The sequence below is a fragment of the Balaenoptera ricei genome, chromosome 2 (genome assembly GCF_028023285.1).
Source record: "Balaenoptera ricei isolate mBalRic1 chromosome 2, mBalRic1.hap2, whole genome shotgun sequence".
Classification (NCBI taxonomy): Eukaryota; Metazoa; Chordata; class Mammalia; order Artiodactyla; family Balaenopteridae; genus Balaenoptera; species Balaenoptera ricei.
This window is the reverse complement of record NC_082640.1, coordinates 167,262,893-167,273,409: the sequence shown is the minus strand read 5'-3', so window position 1 is coordinate 167,273,409 and position 10,517 is coordinate 167,262,893.

The window sequence follows — 10,517 nt, the reverse complement described above, 5'->3', positions numbered from 1 at the left end:
TGAGGAGAAGAAAAAAAATAATTTACATTCCCTTAACAACCATTAACACACAAAAGGCACATTTAGATCATAGACGTGTGTGTGTGTGTGTGTGTGTGTGTGTGTGTGTGTGTGTGTGTATGTTTCTGTTATCTTAGGATATTCCTTTTCCGCATGTTAGATTAGGTCATGGGGCGTTGGGGGCGGGGGTGGTGGTGGTGCCTGTTGGGCAGAAAAGGTAAACAAGATACCCATATGAGTTTTGGTAGATCAAAAATGATCAGAGGTAGTGGTTGTTCCCTGGGTATAACATGGGAGAGACTGAGCACCTAACTTCAGCACAGAAAATAGAATAAGAGAAATGGACCAAAGAAGCCAAATATACAGCAGAAAGTAACACAACATTGTAAATCAGCTACACTTCAATATAAAAAAAAAAAAGAAGCCAAGTAGATGAGACTGAAGGTGAGTTTCTGGTACCCCATGGTCTGCGTATAGATGCTCAGAGAACCCAGAGAATCCTGGAGACTGGGATGGGACATGGAGGGTTGGACAAACGTCCTTCACTGTGAAGGGACCTGAGGACTGATAGCTAATGGCCAGGACACAGACCTAAGAGCTGTGTGCCAGCATAACACACACAAAAAGCCAGACAGGACCAGTTTATCTTAGTAGGGACCAGTCTAGGGAGAAGATCTAACTGGCCACTGGATAGCAGAGAACAGGAAGAACAGGAGACATTGTATAGATACCAATAATTTGTGAATTCATACCTCCCTCACCAGAACAAGAATGCTGTAAATACTTTTTAAACCCAGGTGCCGCTGAAAGGAGGGCAAAGAAGGAAACAAGAACTTTTCTGAAGCTTCTGATTCATCAAAAGAAGTACTTGGAATTACTGGACTTAGTCTTCACTAGCAGAAGGTTTGCATGTGATCACATGCCCAGGTGCCCCCAGAGATGGTGTAGGGGCTGGGGCAGGGGTGGGGCAAGGAAATGAAGATGAATTATAAAATAATGAAGAAGTTGTATTTGGGAATAATCTGAGTAAAATGGACCATGCCACACAAATCAGTTTGAAACTAATCAAGAATTCATATATATAAATAATGACAATGAAGACAGGAAAGATGGGCCAAGTTATGGAACATCCAAATGTGTTATACATTTAAAATGATGTCCCTCTTCTGCATCCCACTGCTTCCTCAGTCTTCTCTCTCCTTCCTGTCACAAACTCCCTCTTGGGAAGGGTAATTTTTCTACTACTCCAGTTATCTTTTTCCCAAGAATCCAGCAAGTAATTTTTTGTCCTTTCCCTCATCAGATAAATGAACAGCCAAATGAAGTGTAAAAAAAAAGACAAGTGAGAGGGGCAAGATGTAAAAAGCTGCAAAGGATCTGAGTGAACAAGTGACCTGTCACAGTTTCCTGGATACAGGTAGAAGACATGGGACCTCTGGGCCGGAGAAGAAGGACTTCATTACTCACAGCAATAGCAGCAGCTACAGGATTAGCATTTTTACTGCTTCTCCTCACCCAAGTTCCAACAGAGCAATGCAGAGGGCCAGGCTGACACCTACTCTCATAAGGGGTTGCCTTACAGGAGAGAAGCCCCAAGCTTATGGAACTCAAATCTTTTAAAATGGACAGTAAGTATGCCTGCCTTTTGCCCCAAAGGGAGCTATTACGTTTATTATATTATACAGTAAACAAACTTTCAGTGGCTCTGAAGGGAGACACTATCTCTATTGTCCAATGCTGTTCACTACACAAACATTCTTGGAAAGATAGTAAACAAAGATGGTCTGCTCTAAAGATGTACCGAAAAATAAGAGACTTATGGAGAATTGTCTCCCAAGATAAGACTGTGACCCTGTCCCCCACTAAATATTTATTTTATCACATATGATTAAGGTTATTCTCTACCTATCAGAAGTGGGAGTTATTAAAAACACTTGAGAAGAAGTTATTTTTAAAAAACACAAAGAGTAATATCACTTGTCTGAGTCAGTTTGGGCTGCTATATCAAGATACCATAGTCTGAATGACTTAACAACAAACATTTATTTCTCATAGTTCTGGACACTGAGGAGTCCAAAATCAAGGCACCAGCAGATCCAGTGTCTGAAAAAGACTCTTTTCCTGGCTTTCAGACAAGGTTGATGTATCATCACATGGCAAAGAGCAGAGAGAGAGGAAGCAAGCTCTTTTTCTCTCTCTCCCTCTCTTCCTCCCTCCCTCTCCCTCTCTTTCTCTCATGTCTCTTCTTCCAAGGTGCGGGGGCGGGGGGGGGGGCAGTAATCCCATGATGAGGGCTCCACTCTCATGAGGGAATTATTTCCCTAAGGCTTTACCTGCTGATACTATCCTACTGGGGGTTAGGGTTTCAGCTAATGAATTTTAGAGGAACACAAATATACAATCCATATCACTGAAGTTTGACAATTGGTTGAAAAAGAGACTAGAGAAAATGTGACATTTCATCCAGGTGAGAAGTAATATTTAAACATTATTTGTTACGTGACTTATGTTTATCTTAACTCTCTAACTAGATTTTTTTTCTCTTTAGAATCCAGACTACATATTAAACTAGCTATTTCCCACATCCCTCTCACAGGGCTGAGTGCATAGTAGGCACTCAATAAATACCTTGCTGGTACAATGACTTATTAATTTGAATCTGGGGGGTTGCTAAGAAGAGTGGATAGTGCTTTTAATGTCTGGCTGCAGAAACACAGCATAGAGAACGTGAATTTGTTCACGCTTCTTCATTACATTGTACTTATTTAATTCCCCAAGAAAAGTAATCGTCTCTTTAATGCTACGTCCTTTTGGGGAATTTTCTCCACATGCAAGTTACGTTATATTTATAAAGAGCAACAGCTCAACTGTTTTGGCCCATGACTCTTAAAAGTCAGCCTGTAAGAGGGTTAAGCTTTAGGTGTGTGGCAGTGCTGTTTTTTTTTAGGGACTTGGAAGCTGTGCTTTCTATAACTTGTATTTTTATATCAAGGGTAGCTAAACTGTGTAGCTGCTTTATAACTGCATAGGATCATTGCTAGAAATTGAAATTCTAATGTGATGCTTCCTATTCTTAATGTTACAGTCATGTTTTCTTTTAACTAATTAGAAAAATAATGTTTGTAATAGGAAAAAGTCTAAAGCAAAATCTGATTCCAGGTACCAATCAAAGGGAGAGACAAAGCATTCAATGCTCATTGTGTGAAAAATCTCTGTTTTAAGGTCAAAGCAGCAGATGAAACTGCCGTGGTTTTTGTTGTTTCTTTGCTTACTAGAGTCAGCATTTTTATTTACAAGCAAATGATAGTATCTCTTATTTAAGTGTAAAAGTTAGCCTTTGCCAAATGATGATAGAAATAATTAACAATATTATCTTAGTCAATTTAGCTAATTCTGCCTCTCTGTGATCTCCTTTGATTCCTTCAAAGGTTTTGGAACTTCAGAAAAAAAGAAAAAAGGAATTTTCCTGGAAGAAAGTTGCATAGCAGAGTTAAGGTGAAAGACTGAATAACTCCAGTAGAATAAGTCCTATGCATCTCATGGTGACTTATTACTTGAAGTGTTATGATACCCAGTACTTTAAGAATACAGTCAACTCTACAATACTGAACTGATGCTATGGCAAGTGAGGTTTGCTTTTGTTTTTGTTTTTCTCTATGACCTTCCCCCCTTTTGGATTTAGCTGTTCATATTCTAGTTCTCGTTTAGCTTTATCTCATTAAATTACTTAGCATTTCATTATTTTTAAGGTTTCACCTCCTCCTTACCTAACAAGCCATTATGATTTCTCTAAGCCCAGTTTTTACTACACATTGTGACTTTCCATGGTAAATGCAGCACAGTGAAGAGTGAATTATTACAACTTAGACCTTTATTTAACACCCCAACTCCTTGCAAATGTATCATTCTTTACCAATAAAGACAATGAAAATAAATCCTAAAAGATTTTAAAATCCCACTCTTGGAAAGTCACTCTGCTGGAAATGGATAAGCATTTCCCATGTCATCAGGATATTGTGCAAATATGTGTGTGTAATTTCTGTAACTTGGTAGGTAAGAAACAATGAAACTTCATGCAAATGAATTTATTCATAATGATATCTTATATAATGTGCTTTTTGTAGTACTGTTTTTTTCTCCATATCAATGTTACTGTTAATTCTTCAATCTCTGCTCTACTCTGAATGTTATTACTGTTTTAAATCTTGCTGTTTCCTCCATTTTTCCCTAGTGAGACAGCACAAGAGGTATGAGGAGTGTTCTCTTCATTCTCTTGTTCTCAATGCATGAAATGCTTGCCACTGTCAACACGATCCAGTGCCACAGCCTCTGTCATATTCCCAGAGATCACTGCACACAATTTATGAGGTTTACATAAAGGTTATGTGGAATAAATCACTGGCCTTTATCTTTGCCTGGTATCCTCTTTGCATTATTTATGAGCAAAGAACAATGCATCATGCTGGACTCCATGTTAGGCTGCAATAATTCACCTGTAAAACATCATTTTCCTGGAGATCCTGACGTTACAGTGAAGAGGCAACTCCCTCTTTCTGAGAAGAGCCTTGCAGCATGTTTCAGATAATACATCAGAAAGACATTGACGATACCTATTAATAATCATCAATCTTAAGAAGCAGCACAACCCACAGAGGAATAAATGTTCTTATGCTTGCATTCTACAAGGATTGGCACATATCTTGTCCATCCTCTGGACACCATTCAGTCATTCACTCAACAGCATTTTGCTGAATACTTACTATGTTCCAGGCTGCACCACTGTTAAGTGTTTGTATTTCTTCAGTGAACAGAGAAACAAAAAGTATGGTCTTGGCCTAGGTTCCTTCACAAAAGGTCCTGAGAGAAGGGCTTGAATGCATAAAGTTTAATTCCGGAAATGAACCCAAGTAACTGGTGTAGGGAACTAGAAGAGCAACACAGAGCAGGAGGGAAAGTTAATTTAAAATTGCATCATTGAACTGACTACCTCAGTGAACAACTGGAACAAAATTCCACCTGGGATCTTCTGAGGAGCCATGTATGGGCACCTCAGAATTGTTCACCTGAGACAGAGCAGAGCAGTTCTCATCCCCAATTTCTGACGGTTGTGCACGGAAACTTAACTGTCTTCTGCAAGTGTCACATGGCTGAGCAGATTCCCACAGGCATCCCATTTGGAAGTAGTGGAGAAAATCCAGAGCCAAAAGCAAGAGATTTAGAGTGTTGGTAAGGCAAGGTCCTGTCATATTATACCTGCATGCATCTGTGTGCCACGGCAGTGGCTGGAGTGAAAATATGAGTCAGAAAGACATGAGGTTGCATGCAAGAGACGGCTGATACAATCCCTGCCCTTGAGCTTGTATCCAAGTCAGTTGCATTTTATCCAATCCAGATGCTTTACTTGGGGCTTTCTAAAGCAAACAACAGGAGTAAATGAAAATGGCTGCACTCATACAACAGATCTAGGCCAATACATAGCTAAGACCTGTTAACTTAAATTCTGTTAACTTAAGAATTGCCATGTGAAAAAAAATACAAATATAAAAAGGTTTACTATATTTATTACCAAGTTGTATCACAGAGAAAGATTAAAGATTTTAGAATAGATATGTCTAAGAGAACCAGCTATAGTGTGGTCTCATCTGAATAGCTCTTGTTTTATTTTATAGGTTCTACAGGATGTGAACATGGTCTTATTTAGAAACAATTTCAACTGAGATCATAGATCATAGGTATTAATGACTACCAAATTCCAAAACACAAGACCTTCAAGTAAAAGAGAGAATAAAAAGCCAGCTTTTAACCCTTACCTGAACATTTATATCCGCCCTTTAGAGTCTGAAAAAGCAAGAGATAAACTTCAAGTATTTTTGGAGAGAGCTGTTATAGCGCTGTGACTCTACCCCTGCCGTGGGGAGGAAATCGGAAAGGACTTTAATTTTTCAAAACCAAGGAAAGATGCTTCAATAGTATGCCTTAGAGAACTTTATCTGTTTTCTATGGATCTTAGAGTCACAGTAGACTAAAACATACCTGAGAAACCTAAAGGGAGAGAGACCATGGTTGCCTAGCTTTTCTGATAATGAAGACAAAGACAGTGGATTTGGGCACCAGGCTCTATTTCCAGAATTTTCAGGGTATAGTCAGAGAAGTGGTAAAGGATTGTTTTGATTCTGCCCAAGAGGGTTGCCTGAATTGGGAAGGTGTCCTCAGCCAAAAGAATGTATTAAGTCTGAGGATAAGTAAAAAATCATCAGCCAGAAGAGAAGCATTTATCCACCTCGAGGGAAATACATTTAAAACATCCCCATCAATGGGAACAGGAAGAAGGATCTCTAGAAACTCCACAAAATCACTTTGCAGAAGAATGAGCATTTTAAATATCTACCAAATTTGTAGCTTCTCCATTTTGAAGAATCTAAAAGACTTAAAGTCTAAGGAGGATTCAGTATGGGATCACCATAACCATTCTAAAATGGAACCAAGAAGGATTATCTTCCACACTTGGACCATGTGGTACTACCAGGATGAAACATGGACCCTACCAATAAGGTAGAGGAGAGAGAAGAGAAGGAAAGAAAGAAAGATGTAAAAGAAAAACTAAACTGGAAGCATAGTCAAGAATTGACAGTACTTGGAATGGAAGGCAAGTACTAATCAGAAATTTTCTCTTGTGTTCATGATGTTAGTAGTACGAACTTTTGGTAATAAATGTCTCAAAATGAACTCTACCTGCACATCTTCCAGGTATCATGCATGGGACATGAAATCAAGATCACACATAAAAAGCAAAGAAGGAAAGATGAAAATAAAAAGGTATAATGATGCATAAACCTGGAGGAGGCTTACAGGCTAGCTGATTTTATCACCCTAGGACCAGCCACCAAAGGGGAACTTTCAGATTATTGACTTAGGTGCATGTTCTGGAGCAGTCAACTCACCTTTGTACTCAAGGATAAGCCAAGTGAGCGAATGTAAGTCCTTAAACACTCTATTTTACATCAATCTTTCTGCAGAGTCTCTAAATTCTTAATGGATGAAATGTAGTAAGATTGAATTGTCTTCCTAAACATGGAAATTGTGGTGGAAGCAGCAATTTCAACTGATTTCAACTGGTTGAAATGAAGAGCTTATATCACCTCCCGCATTTTGCTGTCTGATTATAACTCTTCAATATCAAGAAAAACTGATGACCTAAGAGGATGATACACCATGACTATCAATAAATGAAATCAAAGCAACCAGCTGAAAAATGAGAACTTAGGCAATCAACAGTTTGCTTTTTCTTTGTGACATCAAGTGACTAATTTGAGTGATTTTCTCTTAAATAACAGGGTGTCATGGGTAGGACTGTGTGAGCGAGAGTGTGGTATTGAGTACACACTAGGCCAACAAGAGTCAGTCACAATCTGTTGCACAAAGATGATCAAATGACCAGATAATTTGTCTTTGGAGAGAGAATTGTCTCCTGTCTTATCCTCAAAAATATGCTCAGATTTCACAGATATAGCAGATGCTCTAAAGTGCCAGATTAGTCATGCTAAGAGATTTCACTAAAATTAACAATCTCTGAAAAGAAAATGTTAGTAACATTTAGTAAGGAGAGAATTTCCATTTGTTCTCAGAAGGCTTTGTTCTGGTGTTCAGACTATAATGGATGATTACCAGCCCCTCAAGTGAGCAGAGCCCAACCAACTTTGAGATTTGTCTTCCTTTTTCTAGAAAGGGTTTAGCAAAGAGAAATTGATGGAAGTTGTGCTTTTACCTGCATATAGAATAGGAAATGGACTAGATTTTTCTTTTTGGATCAAAAAAATCCCAGAAATCACAAATCAGGACTCTTTATTTTATATTTATTTATTTTAATTCTAACCTACTATTATTCAGTAAATAGCTTTCATTTAAATTTATAGAGTCCCACTGCAGTTTAACACTCTAGGTAAAGGTAATGTATAACAGAGTTAATTGATTAGTACAATTTCATTTTACTTTAATATACCAAATCTCTGGTGTGAAATATCCACAGTCAATGATCAGCATAGACTAAACTGAGGTCATTGTAACTATTACCAACTTCTAAATTTAGTTTTACAGATGAGAAAGAGATCATTAAATTGTGTCTCTCTCAATTGTAATAACTTATTAGTAGATGTTTATAGTCTTTTATCATTTTGTTTTCTTCTTAGCTGATGTTTTCACTAACATGATTAACTCATTTTATAGACTTGTAGAATTAAAACTGTGCCGCCAACATCATGAGCCATTGTTCATAGCATCTGGGCTTCTGGTCCTTGTTTTCAATTACATTTCAGTAAAGATGGAGTTAGTCCTGAAAAACCATGATTCTTTAAGGCTCAGACAATTGTGATTTCATCCTCCTACCATCCTTTTAGAAGTATAAGGCTACCATTCCAGAAGTCACATCCTTTAAAAAAGGAAACCTTGGTAGAAAGGGGAGAAGAAAAAAATCATTTGCAGGGTCTTTCCAAGGTTCTGCACAGGGATAGGGGAAGCATCTTAATGATGGTGAGTCATAATGAAAGAGCAGTAGACTCCACTGGGTTACCCATATTTCCTCCTACTTGAACTAGCAATCCCCTGGAAAACCACAAATCATAATTATCATGGCAAGAGCCATCTATTCAGCCTTATTATGTGGCAGGTACCATATTAAACACACTATATACTTTACCTCATTTAATCTTTAGAAAGATTCCACAATGTTACAATAATGTATCATTATTGTCTTATGATAGAAAAAAATTCAGGAAATGCAGAGAGAACAAGCAAAAATCATCTAGTTACATGGCTAATATAAACCAAGACTTAAACCCAGAATCAACTGGCCCCAAATCTCATAGAGCAAAAACTTTTTATATTTCACTTCAGATCCTCTCAGCCTCACCTGCTTCTGGGGTCTTTGGCCATTTAGACTACTTCAACTACACTGGGGCAACCAACGGTGTGTGCAAACTGACAAAATTCATATGGGACACCCCGACAAGACTGCATCTCATACCCACACTGCACATCCCTCACCTCCTGGCCCTGAGGTTTAATGTTGATATTGAGGCACAGCGAGCTACCTGGAAGTGTGGACGTAGTTGATGCCCTGTGGGAAAACATTTGACCAGAGGGAGATGGAAGGCTATGTATAAATTCTTCATCCATTATCCTGCCAAAATACTGCCTTTAGAAACAATTGTCCAGCCTTCCAGAGACTGCCTAAGTGAAATGTATGAAGTGAAACACGTATGAAGGAATTTAATACAGGGAAGAGAGGTCTCTATAGCTGTTGGAAAAGCTAGAATTATAAGTAAGAAAACAATCACTAATGATCTCATCCCACAGCACCAGGTAGAAGCAGGTAGTTCTCAAAAGCATGCCCAGAAACCACGACAAATCTAAGAAGCTCTGGTAAGCTCTTATCAACTTTCAGTATGCAACAGCGAGGTGGTGGTGGGGTCGCTCACAAACTTGCCTGAAATATACCTCATACCTCCTGCCCTCTATGACACTAACTACCCCATCTCCTGAAGAATAATTGTTTCTCCCTCTTGCCTTCCTTCCAAGAGACTCTCATGAACGGAATTTAATTCAGAACTATACAGGGAGGGGAATTCTGCCTTAGGAAACCTTAGACTAGGGGGAGGTGAGGATACTGAGTTGACAGTCAAGTACTTAGGCATATGGAAATTTGACCTTGATATGAATCCTGGTTAAATACCTTGTCAACCTGGCATCTAGAGGGGATGTTGAAGTAATACTAGAATTCCACAAACATCACAGAGGTCCCCCCAAACCCTGGGAATATAATGAGATAGAGAAAATTTTATATGCCAGAATATATTTTAGGAAACCTATGTGATTAGAAGAAACACCTTGATAAGCCACTAGGGGAGGAGGGTGAGACCATTGGACAACATGGTAAAATAGCAAGAGAGATTATTAACTTTCTTCTAAAGAGGACCTAGTTCACAGCAGGACTCCTGTGATGTTAAATGGGTGGGCAAGCTGAGACTACATCACCAAAAGTTTTCCTTCTTTATAGTTTGCCCACAGATTACAGTATTTCCTCTGAATCAATGTTGAACACATACTTAAGAATGTTCTTTTGAAACATCACCAATTGTTGGTCTGTCTGAGGGGTCCATATGACTCAATCCAGCTCTACACTGGTGTGAAGATAACCAATCAGTTAACAGTGTCCCAGTGGAAAAACAGGTGAGAGTGTCTGTTCCAGTCTACCTTGTCTTTAAAAAACACTAGTTTCAAAACAAGGTCCATTTCTGAGGTTTAAGTTCTAAATATACAGTTGACAACATTTCAGAAACTTATTCCTGACTCTGTATTTGTTATCTTTATTTTAATTCAAGACTAATCTCATTCAGTGAATTATTTCTCTTTTTATTTATAGTGTGCCATAACAATTAAGAGCATTATATTGAGTTGATATATAAGTAAATTGATTAATAAGTTTCAAGACCCTTAAGTATAAAATATTTGGTTAAAGAAAT